The 22,504-nt window shown below is 47.4% G+C and overlaps 40 non-coding genes across 40 annotated transcripts; all 40 read right to left on the bottom strand.

Moving 5' to 3' along the window:
• Positions 1–180: 180 nt before the first annotated feature.
• On the bottom strand, positions 181–252 carry TRNAP-CGG (transfer RNA proline (anticodon CGG)). Its single transcript has one exon. It is a non-coding gene; the product is annotated as a tRNA-Pro (tRNA).
• Positions 253–1,192: 940 nt separating this feature from the next.
• TRNAL-CAA (transfer RNA leucine (anticodon CAA)) lies at positions 1,193–1,304 on the bottom strand. Its single transcript has 2 exons — positions 1,267–1,304; positions 1,193–1,238 (listed from the first exon to the last, which is right to left on the bottom strand). It is a non-coding gene; the product is annotated as a tRNA-Leu (tRNA).
• Positions 1,305–1,598: 294 nt separating this feature from the next.
• On the bottom strand, positions 1,599–1,671 carry TRNAV-AAC (transfer RNA valine (anticodon AAC)). The gene has a single exon. It is a non-coding gene; the product is annotated as a tRNA-Val (tRNA).
• A 385-nt stretch (positions 1,672–2,056) lies between these two features.
• Positions 2,057–2,128, bottom strand: TRNAP-AGG (transfer RNA proline (anticodon AGG)). The gene has a single exon. It is a non-coding gene; the product is annotated as a tRNA-Pro (tRNA).
• A 434-nt stretch (positions 2,129–2,562) lies between these two features.
• On the bottom strand, positions 2,563–2,635 carry TRNAV-UAC (transfer RNA valine (anticodon UAC)). Its single transcript has one exon. It is a non-coding gene; the product is annotated as a tRNA-Val (tRNA).
• Positions 2,636–3,019: 384 nt separating this feature from the next.
• On the bottom strand, positions 3,020–3,091 carry TRNAP-CGG (transfer RNA proline (anticodon CGG)). Its single transcript has one exon. It is a non-coding gene; the product is annotated as a tRNA-Pro (tRNA).
• A 941-nt stretch (positions 3,092–4,032) lies between these two features.
• On the bottom strand, positions 4,033–4,144 carry TRNAL-CAA (transfer RNA leucine (anticodon CAA)). Its single transcript has 2 exons — positions 4,107–4,144; positions 4,033–4,078 (listed from the first exon to the last, which is right to left on the bottom strand). It is a non-coding gene; the product is annotated as a tRNA-Leu (tRNA).
• A 295-nt stretch (positions 4,145–4,439) lies between these two features.
• On the bottom strand, positions 4,440–4,512 carry TRNAV-AAC (transfer RNA valine (anticodon AAC)). The gene has a single exon. It is a non-coding gene; the product is annotated as a tRNA-Val (tRNA).
• Positions 4,513–4,897: 385 nt separating this feature from the next.
• TRNAP-AGG (transfer RNA proline (anticodon AGG)) lies at positions 4,898–4,969 on the bottom strand. The gene has a single exon. It is a non-coding gene; the product is annotated as a tRNA-Pro (tRNA).
• Positions 4,970–5,403: 434 nt separating this feature from the next.
• TRNAV-UAC (transfer RNA valine (anticodon UAC)) lies at positions 5,404–5,476 on the bottom strand. The gene has a single exon. It is a non-coding gene; the product is annotated as a tRNA-Val (tRNA).
• Positions 5,477–5,860: 384 nt separating this feature from the next.
• TRNAP-CGG (transfer RNA proline (anticodon CGG)) lies at positions 5,861–5,932 on the bottom strand. Its single transcript has one exon. It is a non-coding gene; the product is annotated as a tRNA-Pro (tRNA).
• A 940-nt stretch (positions 5,933–6,872) lies between these two features.
• TRNAL-CAA (transfer RNA leucine (anticodon CAA)) lies at positions 6,873–6,984 on the bottom strand. The gene is made up of 2 exons: positions 6,947–6,984; positions 6,873–6,918 (listed from the first exon to the last, which is right to left on the bottom strand). It is a non-coding gene; the product is annotated as a tRNA-Leu (tRNA).
• A 295-nt stretch (positions 6,985–7,279) lies between these two features.
• TRNAV-AAC (transfer RNA valine (anticodon AAC)) lies at positions 7,280–7,352 on the bottom strand. Its single transcript has one exon. It is a non-coding gene; the product is annotated as a tRNA-Val (tRNA).
• A 385-nt stretch (positions 7,353–7,737) lies between these two features.
• Positions 7,738–7,809, bottom strand: TRNAP-AGG (transfer RNA proline (anticodon AGG)). The gene has a single exon. It is a non-coding gene; the product is annotated as a tRNA-Pro (tRNA).
• Positions 7,810–8,243: 434 nt separating this feature from the next.
• Positions 8,244–8,316, bottom strand: TRNAV-UAC (transfer RNA valine (anticodon UAC)). The gene has a single exon. It is a non-coding gene; the product is annotated as a tRNA-Val (tRNA).
• A 384-nt stretch (positions 8,317–8,700) lies between these two features.
• On the bottom strand, positions 8,701–8,772 carry TRNAP-CGG (transfer RNA proline (anticodon CGG)). Its single transcript has one exon. It is a non-coding gene; the product is annotated as a tRNA-Pro (tRNA).
• A 931-nt stretch (positions 8,773–9,703) lies between these two features.
• On the bottom strand, positions 9,704–9,815 carry TRNAL-CAA (transfer RNA leucine (anticodon CAA)). The gene is made up of 2 exons: positions 9,778–9,815; positions 9,704–9,749 (listed from the first exon to the last, which is right to left on the bottom strand). It is a non-coding gene; the product is annotated as a tRNA-Leu (tRNA).
• A 295-nt stretch (positions 9,816–10,110) lies between these two features.
• On the bottom strand, positions 10,111–10,183 carry TRNAV-AAC (transfer RNA valine (anticodon AAC)). The gene has a single exon. It is a non-coding gene; the product is annotated as a tRNA-Val (tRNA).
• Positions 10,184–10,568: 385 nt separating this feature from the next.
• Positions 10,569–10,640, bottom strand: TRNAP-AGG (transfer RNA proline (anticodon AGG)). Its single transcript has one exon. It is a non-coding gene; the product is annotated as a tRNA-Pro (tRNA).
• A 434-nt stretch (positions 10,641–11,074) lies between these two features.
• On the bottom strand, positions 11,075–11,147 carry TRNAV-UAC (transfer RNA valine (anticodon UAC)). The gene has a single exon. It is a non-coding gene; the product is annotated as a tRNA-Val (tRNA).
• A 384-nt stretch (positions 11,148–11,531) lies between these two features.
• On the bottom strand, positions 11,532–11,603 carry TRNAP-CGG (transfer RNA proline (anticodon CGG)). The gene has a single exon. It is a non-coding gene; the product is annotated as a tRNA-Pro (tRNA).
• A 941-nt stretch (positions 11,604–12,544) lies between these two features.
• On the bottom strand, positions 12,545–12,656 carry TRNAL-CAA (transfer RNA leucine (anticodon CAA)). The gene is made up of 2 exons: positions 12,619–12,656; positions 12,545–12,590 (listed from the first exon to the last, which is right to left on the bottom strand). It is a non-coding gene; the product is annotated as a tRNA-Leu (tRNA).
• A 295-nt stretch (positions 12,657–12,951) lies between these two features.
• TRNAV-AAC (transfer RNA valine (anticodon AAC)) lies at positions 12,952–13,024 on the bottom strand. The gene has a single exon. It is a non-coding gene; the product is annotated as a tRNA-Val (tRNA).
• A 385-nt stretch (positions 13,025–13,409) lies between these two features.
• TRNAP-AGG (transfer RNA proline (anticodon AGG)) lies at positions 13,410–13,481 on the bottom strand. Its single transcript has one exon. It is a non-coding gene; the product is annotated as a tRNA-Pro (tRNA).
• Positions 13,482–13,915: 434 nt separating this feature from the next.
• TRNAV-UAC (transfer RNA valine (anticodon UAC)) lies at positions 13,916–13,988 on the bottom strand. Its single transcript has one exon. It is a non-coding gene; the product is annotated as a tRNA-Val (tRNA).
• Positions 13,989–14,372: 384 nt separating this feature from the next.
• Positions 14,373–14,444, bottom strand: TRNAP-CGG (transfer RNA proline (anticodon CGG)). Its single transcript has one exon. It is a non-coding gene; the product is annotated as a tRNA-Pro (tRNA).
• A 940-nt stretch (positions 14,445–15,384) lies between these two features.
• TRNAL-CAA (transfer RNA leucine (anticodon CAA)) lies at positions 15,385–15,496 on the bottom strand. Its single transcript has 2 exons — positions 15,459–15,496; positions 15,385–15,430 (listed from the first exon to the last, which is right to left on the bottom strand). It is a non-coding gene; the product is annotated as a tRNA-Leu (tRNA).
• A 295-nt stretch (positions 15,497–15,791) lies between these two features.
• Positions 15,792–15,864, bottom strand: TRNAV-AAC (transfer RNA valine (anticodon AAC)). The gene has a single exon. It is a non-coding gene; the product is annotated as a tRNA-Val (tRNA).
• Positions 15,865–16,249: 385 nt separating this feature from the next.
• On the bottom strand, positions 16,250–16,321 carry TRNAP-AGG (transfer RNA proline (anticodon AGG)). Its single transcript has one exon. It is a non-coding gene; the product is annotated as a tRNA-Pro (tRNA).
• Positions 16,322–16,755: 434 nt separating this feature from the next.
• On the bottom strand, positions 16,756–16,828 carry TRNAV-UAC (transfer RNA valine (anticodon UAC)). The gene has a single exon. It is a non-coding gene; the product is annotated as a tRNA-Val (tRNA).
• Positions 16,829–17,212: 384 nt separating this feature from the next.
• TRNAP-CGG (transfer RNA proline (anticodon CGG)) lies at positions 17,213–17,284 on the bottom strand. Its single transcript has one exon. It is a non-coding gene; the product is annotated as a tRNA-Pro (tRNA).
• Positions 17,285–18,215: 931 nt separating this feature from the next.
• TRNAL-CAA (transfer RNA leucine (anticodon CAA)) lies at positions 18,216–18,327 on the bottom strand. The gene is made up of 2 exons: positions 18,290–18,327; positions 18,216–18,261 (listed from the first exon to the last, which is right to left on the bottom strand). It is a non-coding gene; the product is annotated as a tRNA-Leu (tRNA).
• Positions 18,328–18,622: 295 nt separating this feature from the next.
• TRNAV-AAC (transfer RNA valine (anticodon AAC)) lies at positions 18,623–18,695 on the bottom strand. The gene has a single exon. It is a non-coding gene; the product is annotated as a tRNA-Val (tRNA).
• Positions 18,696–19,080: 385 nt separating this feature from the next.
• TRNAP-AGG (transfer RNA proline (anticodon AGG)) lies at positions 19,081–19,152 on the bottom strand. The gene has a single exon. It is a non-coding gene; the product is annotated as a tRNA-Pro (tRNA).
• A 434-nt stretch (positions 19,153–19,586) lies between these two features.
• TRNAV-UAC (transfer RNA valine (anticodon UAC)) lies at positions 19,587–19,659 on the bottom strand. The gene has a single exon. It is a non-coding gene; the product is annotated as a tRNA-Val (tRNA).
• A 384-nt stretch (positions 19,660–20,043) lies between these two features.
• On the bottom strand, positions 20,044–20,115 carry TRNAP-CGG (transfer RNA proline (anticodon CGG)). Its single transcript has one exon. It is a non-coding gene; the product is annotated as a tRNA-Pro (tRNA).
• A 941-nt stretch (positions 20,116–21,056) lies between these two features.
• TRNAL-CAA (transfer RNA leucine (anticodon CAA)) lies at positions 21,057–21,168 on the bottom strand. The gene is made up of 2 exons: positions 21,131–21,168; positions 21,057–21,102 (listed from the first exon to the last, which is right to left on the bottom strand). It is a non-coding gene; the product is annotated as a tRNA-Leu (tRNA).
• Positions 21,169–21,463: 295 nt separating this feature from the next.
• Positions 21,464–21,536, bottom strand: TRNAV-AAC (transfer RNA valine (anticodon AAC)). Its single transcript has one exon. It is a non-coding gene; the product is annotated as a tRNA-Val (tRNA).
• Positions 21,537–21,921: 385 nt separating this feature from the next.
• TRNAP-AGG (transfer RNA proline (anticodon AGG)) lies at positions 21,922–21,993 on the bottom strand. The gene has a single exon. It is a non-coding gene; the product is annotated as a tRNA-Pro (tRNA).
• A 434-nt stretch (positions 21,994–22,427) lies between these two features.
• TRNAV-UAC (transfer RNA valine (anticodon UAC)) lies at positions 22,428–22,500 on the bottom strand. Its single transcript has one exon. It is a non-coding gene; the product is annotated as a tRNA-Val (tRNA).
• Between the last annotated feature and the right edge of the window lie 4 nt (positions 22,501–22,504).

Raw genomic sequence — 22,504 nt, 5'->3', positions numbered from 1 at the left:
TCCTACCATGCTGGTCTGGCCCAGAAAAGCAGTTGCAAAGAAGTCCTGCACTCCTTTATCCCGCCACAAGTGGAAAATAGCGTGCAGGGTAAGGAACTTTCTCGACATACACAGCGTCTTATAGCATTGAAAAGAAGAAATGCTCCTATATTACAAGCATCCTGAAAATGTCCACAGCATGGGCTCGTCCGGGATTTGAACCCGGGACCTCTCGCACCCGAAGCGAGAATCATACCCCTAGACCAACGAGCCTGAGTGGCCAGGAGACATTTTGAACAATTTCTGAAGCGTGTTTCAGAAAAAAAGCAGGGCTATTTGGCTAGTCTCCCTCTAAGTGAGCCTCACAACGTCATGTTTTCTCTCAAGTTGTTGTTTTTTCACTCTAGCAAGAAAGGGGGCAGCCAATCTCCTATCAGCCAGTGAGCAGAAAAAAGGCACAGATGAGAACAGCAAGCACTTTCTGGCAATTGTTCTCCTCTGCAAGTCCTGGACCCTTGCCCCATAGACTTCCACACCAGAAGCAATGAAGGGCCCACCATTTCCTGCGCCTGAGAAAGAGGGGTTTGATATTTGGATTCAAACGCGCTCGCTCAGCGCTCGATCAGGCTCGATCAGGCGAGATTTATATGAGTGGCTCACAGGCCTGAAACACTCACCTGGGAGACCCAGAGTGGCTGACTTCTCAGTATAGCCATTGTTGGGCGAGTCACCTCCTTTCCTCCTGCCTCAATCTAGAATTGGCTGCAAATCATAAGAGAGAGTGCAATGCCCGTGTGCAGTGCCTACTCCCAGCTACCTCTCTGTCTTCCTTATGTAAATTAGAATTTGCAAGGGGGGACCAATGGCATTCTGCTCCTCCCACAAAACCAGGAAGCCCTGTTGAACATGTCTGCCTGTGTTTTTGCAGGGACAGTGCCTTCTCTGCCCAAAAGGTGGCAGGAGAGCCTCACAACAAATGATGGGATCAACTGCTTAGTTAGAAACCCAGCAAGGCAGTTACTGTGATGGAGTGCAAATTTAATGGAAGGTGTGCCTGAGGTGTCATTTCCAGAAATCCATGGAATTGTGATTGAGGGCCCAGCCTGATTGTTGGTGGATTTCTCTTCACATGCTACAGGTTCCTGCAAAGATTGTGGTGTTTGCCGGGAACGCACTGCAAAAAACAGGAAGATTTACGGGTGTAAAAGGGACCTGTCAGAAGTGGGATTTGAACCCACGCCTCCATGAGGAGACCAGAAGGCTCAGCTACACTGAAGATCAAGCTCTCTTGAGTCTGGCGCCTTAGACCACTCGGCCATCCTGACGTCTCATGAGGGGGGCTTAGGTCTAACTCTTCTATCTGCACCTGCCAATGTTTCCACTTACAACCTTCACAGCAATGTCACAGGTGTAAAGGCCCCAACAATACAACATAGCTTAAACAAAATAAAAATAGGCACAAGAACAACCCCAGATGACGGATGCAGATAACTTTGTTTCGTCTTGCAAAGGTAAAGAAAGTTTCCCACGGCTCACTGTGTTCAAAGACCACCTCTTCTTAAACTTGCATTCAGATAATAAGGTTTTAGAGTGTGCACATAAAATCAGCCAACGCTCAGTGGTTCTGCCCGGTCTCGAACCGAGGACCTTTCGCGTGTTAGGCGAACGTGATGACCACTACACTACAGAAACGACCTTGCTGCTTGCTACTGTTAAAGCAAAGTTCCTCTCAAGGCTTCACCCTACTTCTATTCTGCTGTATCAGCAGCGGCTCAGAATGTGCAGAACAAGTGTGAAAACCTCAGAGATATCATCCAACATGCTTGCAATTAGACGTATTCAAAATTTACTTGTGCAGGCATCGACAGACAAATATCTGATGCCTAAATGTCTGCGAGTACAGCTTGGGAAAGCATCACCTGGGACACACTGAGACTAAGCAGGTAGGCAGAAAAAGCACGATGATCCATTTTTCTTCTGAGGTTAGGAATATGTTGCGCAACAATGCACCGAGTATTACTAGAAATAGTCAGGCATAGTGCATTTTTAGTACGATTTGTATGTTTAGCTCTAAAAAGGGCTCGTCCGGGATTTGAACCCGGGACCTCTCGCACCCTAAGCGAGAATCATACCCCTAGACCAACGAGCCACGCAAGAGTCACCTCTGACATGGCTCCAGGGGTTAGTGGCAGCTAGTCGGTGAATGCTTCACCCAAAGCAAGCAACTGCACATGTTGCTCTCTTCTGCAATATGATTGCTGTCTTTTCCATGGCCGTCATCAAACAAGAAATTAAAAAGCCTCTGTCCTTCAGACAGTTTGTTTTCTCTAAGTGTCTGCTTGCGGTGAGGACAAGAAAAGCATTTCTGCTCTCATTCCTTGCTTTCATGAAGTAGGCCCACCCTTCAGAGCAAAGGGCGAGCAAGCGAATGGCGCAAGCTATCGTCACTTCTCTTTTCGAGCTGTCACTGAGATCCCTGGAGCACACTACGTCAGGTTGGTGAGGGATAGACAGCCTCTATTATCTCAGCTTTCCTATAAAGTCAGCCAGTAAAGGCAAACACTGTTAAAAACAGCAAACCGCTGTTTCTGCCCGGTCTCGAACCAAGGACCTATCGCGTGTAAGGCGAACGTGAAAACCACTACACTACAGAAACAGACACTAACTCAGGAATCTTGTTGGCATGTATTGGGCTGGAATGCACAGACTAAGGGCCAATGTCCTTGAAGCTCAAAGTTGGGCTCTCCTTACCCGGTCTCTATTTCTTTGGAAGACAGGAATGAGGACCACTTTTATTCCAAGAGGCGATTTTGAAACCATATCCTGAAATTACACTAGAAAAACACTATGCATGTAATGTTCCTACCATGCTGGTCTGGCCCAGAAAAGCAGTTGCAAAGAAGTCCTGCACTCCTTTATCCCGCCACAAGTGGAAAATAGCGTGCAGGGTAAGGAACTTTCTCGACATACACAGCGTCTTATAGCATTGAAAAGAAGAAATGCTCCTATATTACAAGCATCCTGAAAATGTCCACAGCATGGGCTCGTCCGGGATTTGAACCCGGGACCTCTCGCACCCGAAGCGAGAATCATACCCCTAGACCAACGAGCCTGAGTGGCCAGGAGACATTTTGAACAATTTCTGAAGCGTGTTTCAGAAAAAAAGCAGGGCTATTTGGCTAGTCTCCCTCTAAGTGAGCCTCACAACGTCATGTTTTCTCTCAAGTTGTTGTTTTTTCACTCTAGCAAGAAAGGGGGCAGCCAATCTCCTATCAGCCAGTGAGCAGAAAAAAGGCACAGATGAGAACAGCAAGCACTTTCTGGCAATTGTTCTCCTCTGCAAGTCCTGGACCCTTGCCCCATAGACTTCCACACCAGAAGCAATGAAGGGCCCACCATTTCCTGCGCCTGAGAAAGAGGGGTTTGATATTTGGATTCAAACGCGCTCGCTCAGCGCTCGATCAGGCTCGATCAGGCGAGATTTATATGAGTGGCTCACAGGCCTGAAACACTAACCTGGGAGACCCAGAGTGGCTGACTTCTCAGTATAGCCATTGTTGGGCGAGTCACCTCCTTTCCTCCTGCCTCAATCTAGAATTGGCTGCAAATCATAAGAGAGAGTGCAATGCCCGTGTGCAGTGCCTACTCCCAGCTACCTCTCTGTCTTCCTTATGTAAATTAGAATTTGCAAGGGGGGAACCAATGGCATTCTGCTCCTCCCACATAACCAGGAAGCCCTGTTGAACATGTCTGCCTGTGTTTTTGCAGGGACAGTGCCTTCTCTGCCCAAAAGGTGGCAGGAGAGCCTCACAACAAATGATGGGATCAACTGCTTAGTTAGAAACCCAGCAAGGCAGTTACTGTCATGGAGTGCAAATTTAATGGAAGGTGTGCCTGAGGTGTCATTTCCAGAAATCCATGGAATTGTGATTGAGGGCCCAGCCTGATTGTTGGTGGATTTCTCTTCACATGCTACAGGTTCCTGCAAAGATTGTGGTGTTTGCCGGGAACGCACTGCAAAAAACAGGAAGATTTACGGGTGTAAAAGGGACCTGTCAGAAGTGGGATTTGAACCCACGCCTCCATGAGGAGACCAGAAGGCTCAGCTACACTGAAGATCAAGCTCTCTTGAGTCTGGCGCCTTAGACCACTCGGCCATCCTTACGGCTCATGAGGGGGGCTTAGGTCTAACTCTTCTATCTGCACCTGCCAATGTTTCCACTTACAACCTTCACAGCAATGTCACAGGTGTAAAGGCCCCAACAATACAACATAGCTTAAACAAAATAAAAATAGGCACAAGAACGACCCCCAGATGACGGATGCAGATAACTTTGTTTCGTCTTGCAAAGGTAAAGAAAGTTTCCCACGGCTCACTGTGTTCAAAGACCACCTCTTCTTAAACTTGCATTCAGATAATAAGGTTTTAGAGTGTGCACATAAAAGCAGCCAACGCTCAGTGGTTCTGCCCGGTCTCGAACCGAGGACCTTTCGCGTGTTAGGCGAACGTGATGACCACTACACTACAGAAACGACCTTGCTGCTTGCTACTGTTAAAGCAAAGTTCCTCTCAAGGCTTCACCCTACTTCTTTTCTGCTGTATCAGCAGCGGCTCAGAATGTGCAGAACAAGTGTGAAAACCTCAGAGATATCATCCAACATGCTTGCAATTAGACGTATTCAAAATTTACTTGTGCAGGCATCGACAGACAAATATCTGATGCCTAAATGTCTGCGAGTACAGCTTGGGAAAGCATCACCTGGGACACACTGAGACTAAGCAGGTAGGCAGAAAAAGCACGGTGATCCATTTTTCTTCTGAGGTTAGGAATATGTTGCGCAACAATGCACCGAGTATTACTAGAAATAGTCAGGCATAGTGCATTTTTAGTACGATTTGTATGTTTAGCTCTAAAAAGGGCTCGTCCGGGATTTGAACCCGGGACCTCTCGCACCCTAAGCGAGAATCATACCCCTAGACCAACGAGCCACGCAAGAGTCACCTCTGACATGGCTCCAGGGGTTAGTGGCAGCTAGTCGGTGAATGCTTCACCCAAAGCAAGCAACTGCACATGTTGCTCTCTTCTGCAATATGATTGCTGTCTTTTCCATGGCCGTCATCAAACAAGAAATTAAAAAGCCTCTGTCCTTCAGACAGTTTGTTTTTTCTAAGTGTCTGCTTGCGGTGAGGACAAGAAAAGCATTTCTGCTCTCATTCCTTGCTTTCATGAAGTAGGCCCACCCTTCAGAGCAAAGGGCGAGCAAGCGAATGGCGCAAGCTATCGTCACTTCTCTTTTCGAGCTGTCACTGAGATCCCTGGAGCACACTACGTCAGGTTGGTGAGGGACAGACAGCCTCTATTATCTCAGCTTTCCTATAAAGTCAGCAAGTAAAGGCAAACACTGTTAAAAACAGCAAACCGCTGTTTCTGCCCGGTCTCGAACCAGGGACCTTTCGCGTGTAAGGCGAACGTGAAAACCACTACACTACAGAAACAGACACTAACTCAGGAATCTTGTTGGCATGTATTGGGCTGGAATGCACAGACTAAGGGCCAATGTCCTTGAAGCTCAAAGTTGGGCTCTCCTTACCCGGTCTCTATTTCTTTGGAAGACAGGAATGAGGACCACTTTTATTCCAAGAGGCGATTTTGAAACCATATCCTGAAATTACACTAGAAAAACACTATGCATGTAATGTTCCTACCATGCTGGTCTGGCCCAGAAAAGCAGTTGCAAAGAAGTCCTGCACTGCTTTATCCCGCCACAAGTGGAAAATAGCGTGCAGGGTAAGGAACTTTCTCGACATACACAGCGTCTTATAGCATTGAAAAGAAGAAATGCTCCTATATTACAAGCATCCTGAAAATGTCCACAGCATGGGCTCGTCCGGGATTTGAACCCGGGACCTCTCGCACCCGAAGCGAGAATCATACCCCTAGACCAACGAGCCTGAGTGGCCAGGAGACATTTTGAACAATTTCTGAAGCGTCTTTCAGAAAAAAAGCAGGGCTATTTGGCTAGTCTCCCTCTAAGTGAGCCTCACAACGTCATGTTTTCTCTCAAGTTGTTGTTTTTTCACTCTAGCAAGAAAGGGGGCAGCCAATCTCCTATCAGCCAGTGAGCAGAAAAAAGGCACAGATGAGAACAGCAAGCACTTTCTGGCAATTGTTCTCCTCTGCAAGTCCTGGACCCTTGCCCCATAGACTTCCACACCAGAAGCAATGAAGGGCCCACCATTTCCTGCGCCTGAGAAAGAGGGGTTTGATATTTGGATTCAAACGCGCTCGCTCAGCGCTCGATCAGGCTCGATCAGGCGAGATTTATATGAGTGGCTCACAGGCCTGAAACACTCACCTGGGAGACCCAGAGTGGCTGACTTCTCAGTATAGCCATTGTTGGGCGAGTCACCTCCTTTCCTCCTGCCTCAATCTAGAATTGGCTGCAAATCATAAGAGAGAGTGCAATGCCCGTGTGCAGTGCCTACTCCCAGCTACCTCTCTGTCTTCCTTATGTAAATTAGAATTTGCAAGGGGGGACCAATGGCATTCTGCTCCTCCCACAAAACCAGGAAGCCCTGTTGAACATGTCTGCCTGTGTTTTTGCAGGGACAGTGCCTTCTCTGCCCAAAAGGTGGCAGGAGAGCCTCACAACAAATGATGGGATCAACTGCTTAGTTAGAAACCCAGCAAGGCAGTTACTGTGATGGAGTGCAAATTTAATGGAAGGTGTGCCTGAGGTGTCATTTCCAGAAATCCATGGAATTGTGATTGAGGGCCCAGCCTGATTGTTGGTGGATTTCTCTTCACATGCTACAGGTTCCTGCAAAGATTGTGGTGTTTGCCGGGAACGCACTGCAAAAAACAGGAAGATTTACGGGTGTAAAAGGGACCTGTCAGAAGTGGGATTTGAACCCACGCCTCCATGAGGAGACCAGAAGGCTCAGCTACACTGAAGATCAAGCTCTCTTGAGTCTGGCGCCTTAGACCACTCGGCCATCCTGACGTCTCATGAGGGGGGCTTAGGTCTAACTCTTCTATCTGCACCTGCCAATGTTTCCACTTACAACCTTCACAGCAATGTCACAGGTGTAAAGGCCCCAACAATACAACATAGCTTAAACAAAATAAAAATAGGCACAAGAACGACCCCCAGATGACGGATGCAGATAACTTTGTTTCGTCTTGCAAAGGTAAAGAAAGTTTCCCACGGCTCACTGTGTTCAAAGACCACCTCTTCTTAAACTTGCATTCAGATAATAAGGTTTTAGAGTGTGCACATAAAAGCAGCCAACGCTCAGTGGTTCTGCCCGGTCTCGAACCGAGGACCTTTCGCGTGTTAGGCGAACGTGATGACCACTACACTACAGAAACGACCTTGCTGCTTGCTACTGTTAAAGCAAAGTTCCTCTCAAGGCTTCACCCTACTTCTATTCTGCTGTATCAGCAGCGGCTCAGAATGTGCAGAACAAGTGTGAAAACCTCAGAGATATCATCCAACATGCTTGCAATTAGACGTATTCAAAATTTACTTGTGCAGGCATCGACAGACAAATATCTGATGCCTAAATGTCTGCGAGTACAGCTTGGGAAAGCATCACCTGGGACACACTGAGACTAAGCAGGTAGGCAGAAAAAGCACGGTGATCCATTTTTCTTCTGAGGTTAGGAATATGTTGCGCAACAATGCACCGAGTATTACTAGAAATAGTCAGGCATAGTGCATTTTTAGTACGATTTGTATGTTTAGCTCTAAAAAGGGCTCGTCCGGGATTTGAACCCGGGACCTCTTGCACCCTAAGCGAGAATCATACCCCTAGACCAACGAGCCACGCAAGAGTCACCTCTGACATGGCTCCAGGGGTTAGTGGCAGCTAGTCGGTGAATGCTTCACCCAAAGCAAGCAACTGCACATGTTGCTCTCTTCTGCAATATGATTGCTGTCTTTTCCATGGCCGTCATCAAACAAGAAATTAAAAAGCCTCTGTCCTTCAGACAGTTTGTTTTTTCTAAGTGTCTGCTTGCGGTGAGGACAAGAAAAGCATTTCTGCTCTCATTCCTTGCTTTCATGAAGTAGGCCCACCCTTCAGAGCAAAGGGCGAGCAAGCGAATGGCGCAAGCTATCGTCACTTCTCTTTTCGAGCTGTCACTGAGATCCCTGGAGCACACTACGTCAGGTTGGTGAGGGATAGACAGCCTCTATTATCTCAGCTTTCCTATAAAGTCAGCAAGTAAAGGCAAACACTGTTAAAAACAGCAAACCGCTGTTTCTGCCCGGTCTCGAACCAGGGACCTTTCGCGTGTAAGGCGAACGTGATAACCACTACACTACAGAAACAGACACTAACTCAGGAATCTTGTTGGCATGTATTGGGCTGAAATGCACAGACTAAGGGCCAATGTCCTTGAAGCTCAAAGTTGGGCTCTCCTTACCCGGTCTCTATTTCTTTGGAAGACAGGAATGAGGACCACTTTTATTCCAAGAGGCGATTTTGAAACCATATCCTGAAATTACACTAGAAAAACACTATGCATGTAATGTTCCTACCATGCTTGTCTGGCCCAGAAAAGCAGTTGCAAAGAAGTCCTGCACTCCTTTATCCCGCCACAAGTGGAAAATAGCGTGCAGGGTAAGGAACTTTCTCGACATACACAGCGTCTTATAGCATTGAAAAGAAGAAATGCTCCTATATTACAAGCATCCTGAAAATGTCCACAGCATGGGCTCGTCCGGGATTTGAACCCGGGACCTCTCGCACCCGAAGCGAGAATCATACCCCTAGACCAACGAGCCTGAGTGGCCAGGAGACATTTTGAACAATTTCTGAAGCGTCTTTCAGAAAAAAAGCAGGGCTATTTGGCTAGTCTCCCTCTAAGTGAGCCTCACAACGTCATGTTTTCTCTCAAGTTGTTGTTTTTTCACTCTAGCAAGAAAGGGGGCAGCCAATCTCCTATCAGCCAGTGAGCAGAAAAAAGGCACAGATGAGAACAGCAAGCACTTTCTGGCAATTGTTCTCCTCTGCAAGTCCTGGACCCTTGCCCCATAGACTTCCACACCAGAAGCAATGAAGGGCCCACCATTTCCTGCGCCTGAGAAAGAGGGGTTTGATATTTGGATTCAAACGCGCTCGCTCAGCGCTCGATCAGGCGAGATTTATATGAGTGGCTCACAGGCCTGAAACACTAACCTGGGAGACCCAGAGTGGCTGACTTCTCAGTATAGCCATTGTTGGGCGAGTCACCTCCTTTCCTCCTGCCTCAATCTAGAATTGGCTGCAAATCATAAGAGAGAGTGCAATGCCCGTGTGCAGTGCCTACTCCCAGCTACCTCTCTGTCTTCCTTATGTAAATTAGAATTTGCAAGGGGGGAACCAATGGCATTCTGCTCCTCCCACATAACCAGGAAGCCCTGTTGAACATGTCTGCCTGTGTTTTTGCAGGGACAGTGCCTTCTCTGCCCAAAAGGTGGCAGGAGAGCCTCACAACAAATGATGGGATCAACTGCTTAGTTAGAAACCCAGCAAGGCAGTTACTGTCATGGAGTGCAAATTTAATGGAAGGTGTGCCTGAGGTGTCATTTCCAGAAATCCATGGAATTGTGATTGAGGGCCCAGCCTGATTGTTGGTGGATTTCTCTTCACATGCTACAGGTTCCTGCAAAGATTGTGGTGTTTGCCGGGAACGCACTGCAAAAAACAGGAAGATTTACGGGTGTAAAAGGGACCTGTCAGAAGTGGGATTTGAACCCACGCCTCCATGAGGAGACCAGAAGGCTCAGCTACACTGAAGATCAAGCTCTCTTGAGTCTGGCGCCTTAGACCACTCGGCCATCCTGACGGCTCATGAGGGGGGCTTAGGTCTAACTCTTCTATCTGCACCTGCCAATGTTTCCACTTACAACCTTCACAGCAATGTCACAGGTGTAAAGGCCCCAACAATACAACATAGCTTAAACAAAATAAAAATAGGCACAAGAACGACCCCCAGATGACGGATGCAGATAACTTTGTTTCGTCTTGCAAAGGTAAAGAAAGTTTCCCACGGCTCACTGTGTTCAAAGACCACCTCTTCTTAAACTTGCATTCAGATAATAAGGTTTTAGAGTGTGCACATAAAAGCAGCCAACGCTCAGTGTTTCTGCCCGGTCTCAAACCGGGGACCTTTCGCGTGTTAGGCGAACGTGATGACCACTACACTACAGAAACGACCTTGCTGCTTGCTACTGTTAAAGCAAAGTTCCTCTCAAGGCTTCACCCTACTTCTATTCTGCTGTATCAGCAGCGGCTCAGAATGTGCAGAACAAGTGTGAAAACCTCAGAGATATCATCCAACATGCTTGCAATTAGACGTATTCAAAATTTACTTGTGCAGGCATCGACAGACAAATATCTGATGCCTAAATGTCTGCGAGTACAGCTTGGGAAAGCATCACCTGGGACACACTGAGACTAAGCAGGTAGGCAGAAAAAGCACGATGATCCATTTTTCTTCTGAGGTTAGGAATATGTTGCGCAACAATGCACCGAGTATTACTAGAAATAGTCAGGCATAGTGCATTTTTTGTACGATTTGTATGTTTAGCTCTAAAAAGGGCTCGTCCGGGATTTGAACCCGGGACCTCTCGCACCCTAAGCGAGAATCATACCCCTAGACCAACGAGCCACGCAAGAGTCACCTCTGACATGGCTCCAGGGGTTAGTGGCAGCTAGTCGGTGAATGCTTCACCCAAAGCAAGCAACTGCACATGTTGCTCTCTTCTGCAATATGATTGCTGTCTTTTCCATGGCCGTCATCAAACAAGAAATTAAAAAGCCTCTGTCCTTCAGACAGTTTGTTTTCTCTAAGTGTCTGCTTGCGGTGAGGACAAGAAAAGCATTTCTGCTCTCATTCCTTGCTTTCATGAAGTAGGCCCACCCTTCAGAGCAAAGGGCGAGCAAGCGAATGGCGCAAGCTATCGTCACTTCTCTTTTCGAGCTGTCACTGAGATCCCTGGAGCACACTACGTCAGGTTGGTGAGGGATAGACAGCCTCTATTATCTCAGCTTTCCTATAAAGTCAGCCAGTAAAGGCAAACACTGTTAAAAACAGCAAACCGCTGTTTCTGCCCGGTCTCGAACCAAGGACCTTTCGCGTGTAAGGCGAACGTGAAAACCACTACACTACAGAAACAGACACTAACTCAGGAATCTTGTTGGCATGTATTGGGCTGGAATGCACAGACTAAGGGCCAATGTCCTTGAAGCTCAAAGTTGGGCTCTCCTTACCCGGTCTCTATTTCTTTGGAAGACAGGAATGAGGACCACTTTTATTCCAAGAGGCGATTTTGAAACCATATCCTGAAATTACACTAGAAAAACACTATGCATGTAATGTTCCTACCATGCTGGTCTGGCCCAGAAAAGCAGTTGCAAAGAAGTCCTGCACTCCTTTATCCCGCCACAAGTGGAAAATAGCGTGCAGGGTAAGGAACTTTCTCGACATACACAGCGTCTTATAGCATTGAAAAGAAGAAATGCTCCTATATTACAAGCATCCTGAAAATGTCCACAGCATGGGCTCGTCCGGGATTTGAACCCGGGACCTCTCGCACCCGAAGCGAGAATCATACCCCTAGACCAACGAGCCTGAGTGGCCAGGAGACATTTTGAACAATTTCTGAAGCGTGTTTCAGAAAAAAAGCAGGGCTATTTGGCTAGTCTCCCTCTAAGTGAGCCTCACAACGTCATGTTTTCTCTCAAGTTGTTGTTTTTTCACTCTAGCAAGAAAGGGGGCAGCCAATCTCCTATCAGCCAGTGAGCAGAAAAAAGGCACAGATGAGAACAGCAAGCACTTTCTGGCAATTGTTCTCCTCTGCAAGTCCTGGACCCTTGCCCCATAGACTTCCACACCAGAAGCAATGAAGGGCCCACCATTTCCTGCGCCTGAGAAAGAGGGGTTTGATATTTGGATTCAAACGCGCTCGCTCAGCGCTCGATCAGGCTCGATCAGGCGAGATTTATATGAGTGGCTCACAGGCCTGAAACACTAACCTGGGAGACCCAGAGTGGCTGACTTCTCAGTATAGCCATTGTTGGGCGAGTCACCTCCTTTCCTCCTGCCTCAATCTAGAATTGGCTGCAAATCATAAGAGAGAGTGCAATGCCCGTGTGCAGTGCCTACTCCCAGCTACCTCTCTGTCTTCCTTATGTAAATTAGAATTTGCAAGGGGGGAACCAATGGCATTCTGCTCCTCCCACATAACCAGGAAGCCCTGTTGAACATGTCTGCCTGTGTTTTTGCAGGGACAGTGCCTTCTCTGCCCAAAAGGTGGCAGGAGAGCCTCACAACAAATGATGGGATCAACTGCTTAGTTAGAAACCCAGCAAGGCAGTTACTGTGATGGAGTGCAAATTTAATGGAAGGTGTGCCTGAGGTGTCATTTCCAGAAATCCATGGAATTGTGATTGAGGGCCCAGCCTGATTGTTGGTGGATTTCTCTTCACATGCTACAGGTTCCTGCAAAGATTGTGGTGTTTGCCGGGAACGCACTGCAAAAAACAGGAAGATTTACGGGTGTAAAAGGGACCTGTCAGAAGTGGGATTTGAACCCACGCCTCCATGAGGAGACCAGAAGGCTCAGCTACACTGAAGATCAAGCTCTCTTGAGTCTGGCGCCTTAGACCACTCGGCCATCCTGACGGCTCATGAGGGGGGCTTAGGTCTAACTCTTCTATCTGCACCTGCCAATGTTTCCACTTACAACCTTCACAGCAATGTCACAGGTGTAAAGGCCCCAACAATACAACATAGCTTAAACAAAATAAAAATAGGCACAAGAACGACCCCCAGATGACGGATGCAGATAACTTTGTTTCGTCTTGCAAAGGTAAAGAAAGTTTCCCACGGCTCACTGTGTTCAAAGACCACCTCTTCTTAAACTTGCATTCAGATAATAAGGTTTTAGAGTGTGCACATAAAAGCAGCCAACGCTCAGTGTTTCTGCCCGGTCTCAAACCGGGGACCTTTCGCGTGTTAGGCGAACGTGATGACCACTACACTACAGAAACGACCTTGCTGCTTGCTACTGTTAAAGCAAAGTTCCTCTCAAGGCTTCACCCTACTTCTATTCTGCTGTATCAGCAGCGGCTCAGAATGTGCAGAACAAGTGTGAAAACCTCAGAGATATCATCCAACATGCTTGCAATTAGACGTATTCAAAATTTACTTGTGCAGGCATCGACAGACAAATATCTGATGCCTAAATGTCTGCGAGTACAGCTTGGGAAAGCATCACCTGGGACACACTGAGACTAAGCAGGTAGGCAGAAAAAGCACGGTGATCCATTTTTCTTCTGAGGTTAGGAATATGTTGCGCAACAATGCACCGAGTATTACTAGAAATAGTCAGGCATAGTGCATTTTTAGTACGATTTGTATGTTTAGCTCTAAAAAGGGCTCGTCCGGGATTTGAACCCGGGACCTCTCGCACCCTAAGCGAGAATCATACCCCTAGACCAACGAGCCACGCAAGAGTCACCTCTGACATGGCTCCAGGGGTTAGTGGCAGCTAGTCGGTGAATGCTTCACCCAAAGCAAGCAACTGCACATGTTGCTCTCTTCTGCAATATGATTGCTGTCTTTTCCATGGCCGTCATCAAACAAGAAATTAAAAAGCCTCTGTCCTTCAGACAGTTTGTTTTTTCTAAGTGTCTGCTTGCGGTGAGGACAAGAAAAGCATTTCTGCTCTCATTCCTTGCTTTCATGAAGTAGGCCCACCCTTCAGAGCAAAGGGCGAGCAAGCGAATGGCGCAAGCTATCGTCACTTCTCTTTTCGAGCTGTCACTGAGATCCCTGGAGCACACTACGTCAGGTTGGTGAGGGACAGACAGCCTCTATTATCTCAGCTTTCCTATAAAGTCAGCAAGTAAAGGCAAACACTGTTAAAAACAGCAAACCGCTGTTTCTGCCCGGTCTCGAACCAGGGACCTTTCGCGTGTAAGGCGAACGTGAAAACCACTACACTACAGAAACAGACACTAACTCAGGAATCTTGTTGGCATGTATTGGGCTGGAATGCACAGACTAAGGGCCAATGTCCTTGAAGCTCAAAGTTGGGCTCTCCTTACCCGGTCTCTATTTCTTTGGAAGACAGGAATGAGGACCACTTTTATTCCAAGAGGCGATTTTGAAACCATATCCTGAAATTACACTAGAAAAACACTATGCATGTAATGTTCCTACCATGCTGGTCTGGCCCAGAAAAGCAGTTGCAAAGAAGTCCTGCACTGCTTTATCCCGCCACAAGTGGAAAATAGCGTGCAGGGTAAGGAACTTTCTCGACATACACAGCGTCTTATAGCATTGAAAAGAAGAAATGCTCCTATATTACAAGCATCCTGAAAATGTCCACAGCATGGGCTCGTCCGGGATTTGAACCCGGGACCTCTCGCACCCGAAGCGAGAATCATACCCCTAGACCAACGAGCCTGAGTGGCCAGGAGACATTTTGAACAATTTCTGAAGCGTCTTTCAGAAAAAAAGCAGGGCTATTTGGCTAGTCTCCCTCTAAGTGAGCCTCACAACGTCATGTTTTCTCTCAAGTTGTTGTTTTTTCACTCTAGCAAGAAAGGGGGCAGCCAATCTCCTATCAGCCAGTGAGCAGAAAAAAGGCACAGATGAGAACAGCAAGCACTTTCTGGCAATTGTTCTCCTCTGCAAGTCCTGGACCCTTGCCCCATAGACTTCCACACCAGAAGCAATGAAGGGCCCACCATTTCCTGCGCCTGAGAAAGAGGGGTTTGATATTTGGATTCAAACGCGCTCGCTCAGCGCTCGATCAGGCTCGATCAGGCGAGATTTATATGAGTGGCTCACAGGCCTGAAACACTCACCTGGGAGACCCAGAGTGGCTGACTTCTCAGTATAGCCATTGTTGGGCGAGTCACCTCCTTTCCTCCTGCCTCAATCTAGAATTGGCTGCAAATCATAAGAGAGAGTGCAATGCCCGTGTGCAGTGCCTACTCCCAGCTACCTCTCTGTCTTCCTTATGTAAATTAGAATTTGCAAGGGGGGACCAATGGCATTCTGCTCCTCCCACAAAACCAGGAAGCCCTGTTGAACATGTCTGCCTGTGTTTTTGCAGGGACAGTGCCTTCTCTGCCCAAAAGGTGGCAGGAGAGCCTCACAACAAATGATGGGATCAACTGCTTAGTTAGAAACCCAGCAAGGCAGTTACTGTGATGGAGTGCAAATTTAATGGAAGGTGTGCCTGAGGTGTCATTTCCAGAAATCCATGGAATTGTGATTGAGGGCCCAGCCTGATTGTTGGTGGATTTCTCTTCACATGCTACAGGTTCCTGCAAAGATTGTGGTGTTTGCCGGGAACGCACTGCAAAAAACAGGAAGATTTACGGGTGTAAAAGGGACCTGTCAGAAGTGGGATTTGAACCCACGCCTCCATGAGGAGACCAGAAGGCTCAGCTACACTGAAGATCAAGCTCTCTTGAGTCTGGCGCCTTAGACCACTCGGCCATCCTGACGTCTCATGAGGGGGGCTTAGGTCTAACTCTTCTATCTGCACCTGCCAATGTTTCCACTTACAACCTTCACAGCAATGTCACAGGTGTAAAGGCCCCAACAATACAACATAGCTTAAACAAAATAAAAATAGGCACAAGAACGACCCCCAGATGACGGATGCAGATAACTTTGTTTCGTCTTGCAAAGGTAAAGAAAGTTTCCCACGGCTCACTGTGTTCAAAGACCACCTCTTCTTAAACTTGCATTCAGATAATAAGGTTTTAGAGTGTGCACATAAAAGCAGCCAACGCTCAGTGGTTCTGCCCGGTCTCGAACCGAGGACCTTTCGCGTGTTAGGCGAACGTGATGACCACTACACTACAGAAACGACCTTGCTGCTTGCTACTGTTAAAGCAAAGTTCCTCTCAAGGCTTCACCCTACTTCTATTCTGCTGTATCAGCAGCGGCTCAGAATGTGCAGAACAAGTGTGAAAACCTCAGAGATATCATCCAACATGCTTGCAATTAGACGTATTCAAAATTTACTTGTGCAGGCATCGACAGACAAATATCTGATGCCTAAATGTCTGCGAGTACAGCTTGGGAAAGCATCACCTGGGACACACTGAGACTAAGCAGGTAGGCAGAAAAAGCACGGTGATCCATTTTTCTTCTGAGGTTAGGAATATGTTGCGCAACAATGCACCGAGTATTACTAGAAATAGTCAGGCATAGTGCATTTTTAGTACGATTTGTATGTTTAGCTCTAAAAAGGGCTCGTCCGGGATTTGAACCCGGGACCTCTTGCACCCTAAGCGAGAATCATACCCCTAGACCAACGAGCCACGCAAGAGTCACCTCTGACATGGCTCCAGGGGTTAGTGGCAGCTAGTCGGTGAATGCTTCACCCAAAGCAAGCAACTGCACATGTTGCTCTCTTCTGCAATATGATTGCTGTCTTTTCCATGGCCGTCATCAAACAAGAAATTAAAAAGCCTCTGTCCTTCAGACAGTTTGTTTTTTCTAAGTGTCTGCTTGCGGTGAGGACAAGAAAAGCATTTCTGCTCTCATTCCTTGCTTTCATGAAGTAGGCCCACCCTTCAGAGCAAAGGGCGAGCAAGCGAATGGCGCAAGCTATCGTCACTTCTCTTTTCGAGCTGTCACTGAGATCCCTGGAGCACACTACGTCAGGTTGGTGAGGGATAGACAGCCTCTATTATCTCAGCTTTCCTATAAAGTCAGCAAGTAAAGGCAAACACTGTTAAAAACAGCAAACCGCTGTTTCTGCCCGGTCTCGAACCAGGGACCTTTCGCGTGTAAGGCGAACGTGATAACCACTACACTACAGAAACAGACACTAACTCAGGAATCTTGTTGGCATGTATTGGGCTGAAATGCACAGACTAAGGGCCAATGTCCTTGAAGCTCAAAGTTGGGCTCTCCTTACCCGGTCTCTATTTCTTTGGAAGACAGGAATGAGGACCACTTTTATTCCAAGAGGCGATTTTGAAACCATATCCTGAAATTACACTAGAAAAACACTATGCATGTAATGTTCCTACCATGCTTGTCTGGCCCAGAAAAGCAGTTGCAAAGAAGTCCTGCACTCCTTTATCCCGCCACAAGTGGAAAATAGCGTGCAGGGTAAGGAACTTTCTCGACATACACAGCGTCTTATAGCATTGAAAAGAAGAAATGCTCCTATATTACAAGCATCCTGAAAATGTCCACAGCATGGGCTCGTCCGGGATTTGAACCCGGGACCTCTCGCACCCGAAGCGAGAATCATACCCCTAGACCAACGAGCCTGAGTGGCCAGGAGACATTTTGAACAATTTCTGAAGCGTCTTTCAGAAAAAAAGCAGGGCTATTTGGCTAGTCTCCCTCTAAGTGAGCCTCACAACGTCATGTTTTCTCTCAAGTTGTTGTTTTTTCACTCTAGCAAGAAAGGGGGCAGCCAATCTCCTATCAGCCAGTGAGCAGAAAAAAGGCACAGATGAGAACAGCAAGCACTTTCTGGCAATTGTTCTCCTCTGCAAGTCCTGGACCCTTGCCCCATAGACTTCCACACCAGAAGCAATGAAGGGCCCACCATTTCCTGCGCCTGAGAAAGAGGGGTTTGATATTTGGATTCAAACGCGCTCGCTCAGCGCTCGATCAGGCGAGATTTATATGAGTGGCTCACAGGCCTGAAACACTAACCTGGGAGACCCAGAGTGGCTGACTTCTCAGTATAGCCATTGTTGGGCGAGTCACCTCCTTTCCTCCTGCCTCAATCTAGAATTGGCTGCAAATCATAAGAGAGAGTGCAATGCCCGTGTGCAGTGCCTACTCCCAGCTACCTCTCTGTCTTCCTTATGTAAATTAGAATTTGCAAGGGGGGAACCAATGGCATTCTGCTCCTCCCACATAACCAGGAAGCCCTGTTGAACATGTCTGCCTGTGTTTTTGCAGGGACAGTGCCTTCTCTGCCCAAAAGGTGGCAGGAGAGCCTCACAACAAATGATGGGATCAACTGCTTAGTTAGAAACCCAGCAAGGCAGTTACTGTCATGGAGTGCAAATTTAATGGAAGGTGTGCCTGAGGTGTCATTTCCAGAAATCCATGGAATTGTGATTGAGGGCCCAGCCTGATTGTTGGTGGATTTCTCTTCACATGCTACAGGTTCCTGCAAAGATTGTGGTGTTTGCCGGGAACGCACTGCAAAAAACAGGAAGATTTACGGGTGTAAAAGGGACCTGTCAGAAGTGGGATTTGAACCCACGCCTCCATGAGGAGACCAGAAGGCTCAGCTACACTGAAGATCAAGCTCTCTTGAGTCTGGCGCCTTAGACCACTCGGCCATCCTGACGGCTCATGAGGGGGGCTTAGGTCTAACTCTTCTATCTGCACCTGCCAATGTTTCCACTTACAACCTTCACAGCAATGTCACAGGTGTAAAGGCCCCAACAATACAACATAGCTTAAACAAAATAAAAATAGGCACAAGAACGACCCCCAGATGACGGATGCAGATAACTTTGTTTCGTCTTGCAAAGGTAAAGAAAGTTTCCCACGGCTCACTGTGTTCAAAGACCACCTCTTCTTAAACTTGCATTCAGATAATAAGGTTTTAGAGTGTGCACATAAAAGCAGCCAACGCTCAGTGTTTCTGCCCGGTCTCAAACCGGGGACCTTTCGCGTGTTAGGCGAACGTGATGACCACTACACTACAGAAACGACCTTGCTGCTTGCTACTGTTAAAGCAAAGTTCCTCTCAAGGCTTCACCCTACTTCTATTCTGCTGTATCAGCAGCGGCTCAGAATGTGCAGAACAAGTGTGAAAACCTCAGAGATATCATCCAACATGCTTGCAATTAGACGTATTCAAAATTTACTTGTGCAGGCATCGACAGACAAATATCTGATGCCTAAATGTCTGCGAGTACAGCTTGGGAAAGCATCACCTGGGACACACTGAGACTAAGCAGGTAGGCAGAAAAAGCACGATGATCCATTTTTCTTCTGAGGTTAGGAATATGTTGCGCAACAATGCACCGAGTATTACTAGAAATAGTCAGGCATAGTGCATTTTTTGTACGATTTGTATGTTTAGCTCTAAAAAGGGCTCGTCCGGGATTTGAACCCGGGACCTCTCGCACCCTAAGCGAGAATCATACCCCTAGACCAACGAGCCACGCAAGAGTCACCTCTGACATGGCTCCAGGGGTTAGTGGCAGCTAGTCGGTGAATGCTTCACCCAAAGCAAGCAACTGCACATGTTGCTCTCTTCTGCAATATGATTGCTGTCTTTTCCATGGCCGTCATCAAACAAGAAATTAAAAAGCCTCTGTCCTTCAGACAGTTTGTTTTCTCTAAGTGTCTGCTTGCGGTGAGGACAAGAAAAGCATTTCTGCTCTCATTCCTTGCTTTCATGAAGTAGGCCCACCCTTCAGAGCAAAGGGCGAGCAAGCGAATGGCGCAAGCTATCGTCACTTCTCTTTTCGAGCTGTCACTGAGATCCCTGGAGCACACTACGTCAGGTTGGTGAGGGATAGACAGCCTCTATTATCTCAGCTTTCCTATAAAGTCAGCCAGTAAAGGCAAACACTGTTAAAAACAGCAAACCGCTGTTTCTGCCCGGTCTCGAACCAAGGACCTTTCGCGTGTAAGGCGAACGTGAAAACCACTACACTACAGAAACAGACACTAACTCAGGAATCTTGTTGGCATGTATTGGGCTGGAATGCACAGACTAAGGGCCAATGTCCTTGAAGCTCAAAGTTGGGCTCTCCTTACCCGGTCTCTATTTCTTTGGAAGACAGGAATGAGGACCACTTTTATTCCAAGAGGCGATTTTGAAACCATATCCTGAAATTACACTAGAAAAACACTATGCATGTAATGTTCCTACCATGCTGGTCTGGCCCAGAAAAGCAGTTGCAAAGAAGTCCTGCACTCCTTTATCCCGCCACAAGTGGAAAATAGCGTGCAGGGTAAGGAACTTTCTCGACATACACAGCGTCTTATAGCATTGAAAAGAAGAAATGCTCCTATATTACAAGCATCCTGAAAATGTCCACAGCATGGGCTCGTCCGGGATTTGAACCCGGGACCTCTCGCACCCGAAGCGAGAATCATACCCCTAGACCAACGAGCCTGAGTGGCCAGGAGACATTTTGAACAATTTCTGAAGCGTGTTTCAGAAAAAAAGCAGGGCTATTTGGCTAGTCTCCCTCTAAGTGAGCCTCACAACGTCATGTTTTCTCTCAAGTTGTTGTTTTTTCACTCTAGCAAGAAAGGGGGCAGCCAATCTCCTATCAGCCAGTGAGCAGAAAAAAGGCACAGATGAGAACAGCAAGCACTTTCTGGCAATTGTTCTCCTCTGCAAGTCCTGGACCCTTGCCCCATAGACTTCCACACCAGAAGCAATGAAGGGCCCACCATTTCCTGCGCCTGAGAAAGAGGGGTTTGATATTTGGATTCAAACGCGCTCGCTCAGCGCTCGATCAGGCTCGATCAGGCGAGATTTATATGAGTGGCTCACAGGCCTGAAACACTAACCTGGGAGACCCAGAGTGGCTGACTTCTCAGTATAGCCATTGTTGGGCGAGTCACCTCCTTTCCTCCTGCCTCAATCTAGAATTGGCTGCAAATCATAAGAGAGAGTGCAATGCCCGTGTGCAGTGCCTACTCCCAGCTACCTCTCTGTCTTCCTTATGTAAATTAGAATTTGCAAGGGGGGAACCAATGGCATTCTGCTCCTCCCACATAACCAGGAAGCCCTGTTGAACATGTCTGCCTGTGTTTTTGCAGGGACAGTGCCTTCTCTGCCCAAAAGGTGGCAGGAGAGCCTCACAACAAATGATGGGATCAACTGCTTAGTTAGAAACCCAGCAAGGCAGTTACTGTGATGGAGTGCAAATTTAATGGAAGGTGTGCCTGAGGTGTCATTTCCAGAAATCCATGGAATTGTGATTGAGGGCCCAGCCTGATTGTTGGTGGATTTCTCTTCACATGCTACAGGTTCCTGCAAAGATTGTGGTGTTTGCCGGGAACGCACTGCAAAAAACAGGAAGATTTACGGGTGTAAAAGGGACCTGTCAGAAGTGGGATTTGAACCCACGCCTCCATGAGGAGACCAGAAGGCTCAGCTACACTGAAGATCAAGCTCTCTTGAGTCTGGCGCCTTAGACCACTCGGCCATCCTGACGGCTCATGAGGGGGGCTTAGGTCTAACTCTTCTATCTGCACCTGCCAATGTTTCCACTTACAACCTTCACAGCAATGTCACAGGTGTAAAGGCCCCAACAATACAACATAGCTTAAACAAAATAAAAATAGGCACAAGAACGACCCCCAGATGACGGATGCAGATAACTTTGTTTCGTCTTGCAAAGGTAAAGAAAGTTTCCCACGGCTCACTGTGTTCAAAGACCACCTCTTCTTAAACTTGCATTCAGATAATAAGGTTTTAGAGTGTGCACATAAAAGCAGCCAACGCTCAGTGTTTCTGCCCGGTCTCAAACCGGGGACCTTTCGCGTGTTAGGCGAACGTGATGACCACTACACTACAGAAACGACCTTGCTGCTTGCTACTGTTAAAGCAAAGTTCCTCTCAAGGCTTCACCCTACTTCTATTCTGCTGTATCAGCAGCGGCTCAGAATGTGCAGAACAAGTGTGAAAACCTCAGAGATATCATCCAACATGCTTGCAATTAGACGTATTCAAAATTTACTTGTGCAGGCATCGACAGACAAATATCTGATGCCTAAATGTCTGCGAGTACAGCTTGGGAAAGCATCACCTGGGACACACTGAGACTAAGCAGGTAGGCAGAAAAAGCACGATGATCCATTTTTCTTCTGAGGTTAGGAATATGTTGCGCAACAATGCACCGAGTATTACTAGAAATAGTCAGGCATAGTGCATTTTTAGTACGATTTGTATGTTTAGCTCTAAAAAGGGCTCGTCCGGGATTTGAACCCGGGACCTCTCGCACCCTAAGCGAGAATCATACCCCTAGACCAACGAGCCACGCAAGAGTCACCTCTGACATGGCTCCAGGGGTTAGTGGCAGCTAGTCGGTGAATGCTTCACCCAAAGCAAGCAACTGCACATGTTGCTCTCTTCTGCAATATGATTGCTGTCTTTTCCATGGCCGTCATCAAACAAGAAATTAAAAAGCCTCTGTCCTTCAGACAGTTTGTTTTCTCTAAGTGTCTGCTTGCGGTGAGGACAAGAAAAGCATTTCTGCTCTCATTCCTTGCTTTCATGAAGTAGGCCCACCCTTCAGAGCAAAGGGCGAGCAAGCGAATGGCGCAAGCTATCGTCACTTCTCTTTTCGAGCTGTCACTGAGATCCCTGGAGCACACTACGTCAGGTTGGTGAGGGATAGACAGCCTCTATTATCTCAGCTTTCCTATAAAGTCAGCCAGTAAAGGCAAACACTGTTAAAAACAGCAAACCGCTGTTTCTGCCCGGTCTCGAACCAAGGACCTTTCGCGTGTAAGGCGAACGTGAAAACCACTACACTACAGAAACAGAC

The sequence above is a fragment of the Lissotriton helveticus genome, chromosome 10 (assembly GCF_964261635.1).
Source record: "Lissotriton helveticus chromosome 10, aLisHel1.1, whole genome shotgun sequence".
NCBI classification, from domain to species: Eukaryota; Metazoa; Chordata; class Amphibia; order Caudata; family Salamandridae; genus Lissotriton; species Lissotriton helveticus.
This window is presented reverse-complemented; position numbering and strand designations above follow the sequence as displayed.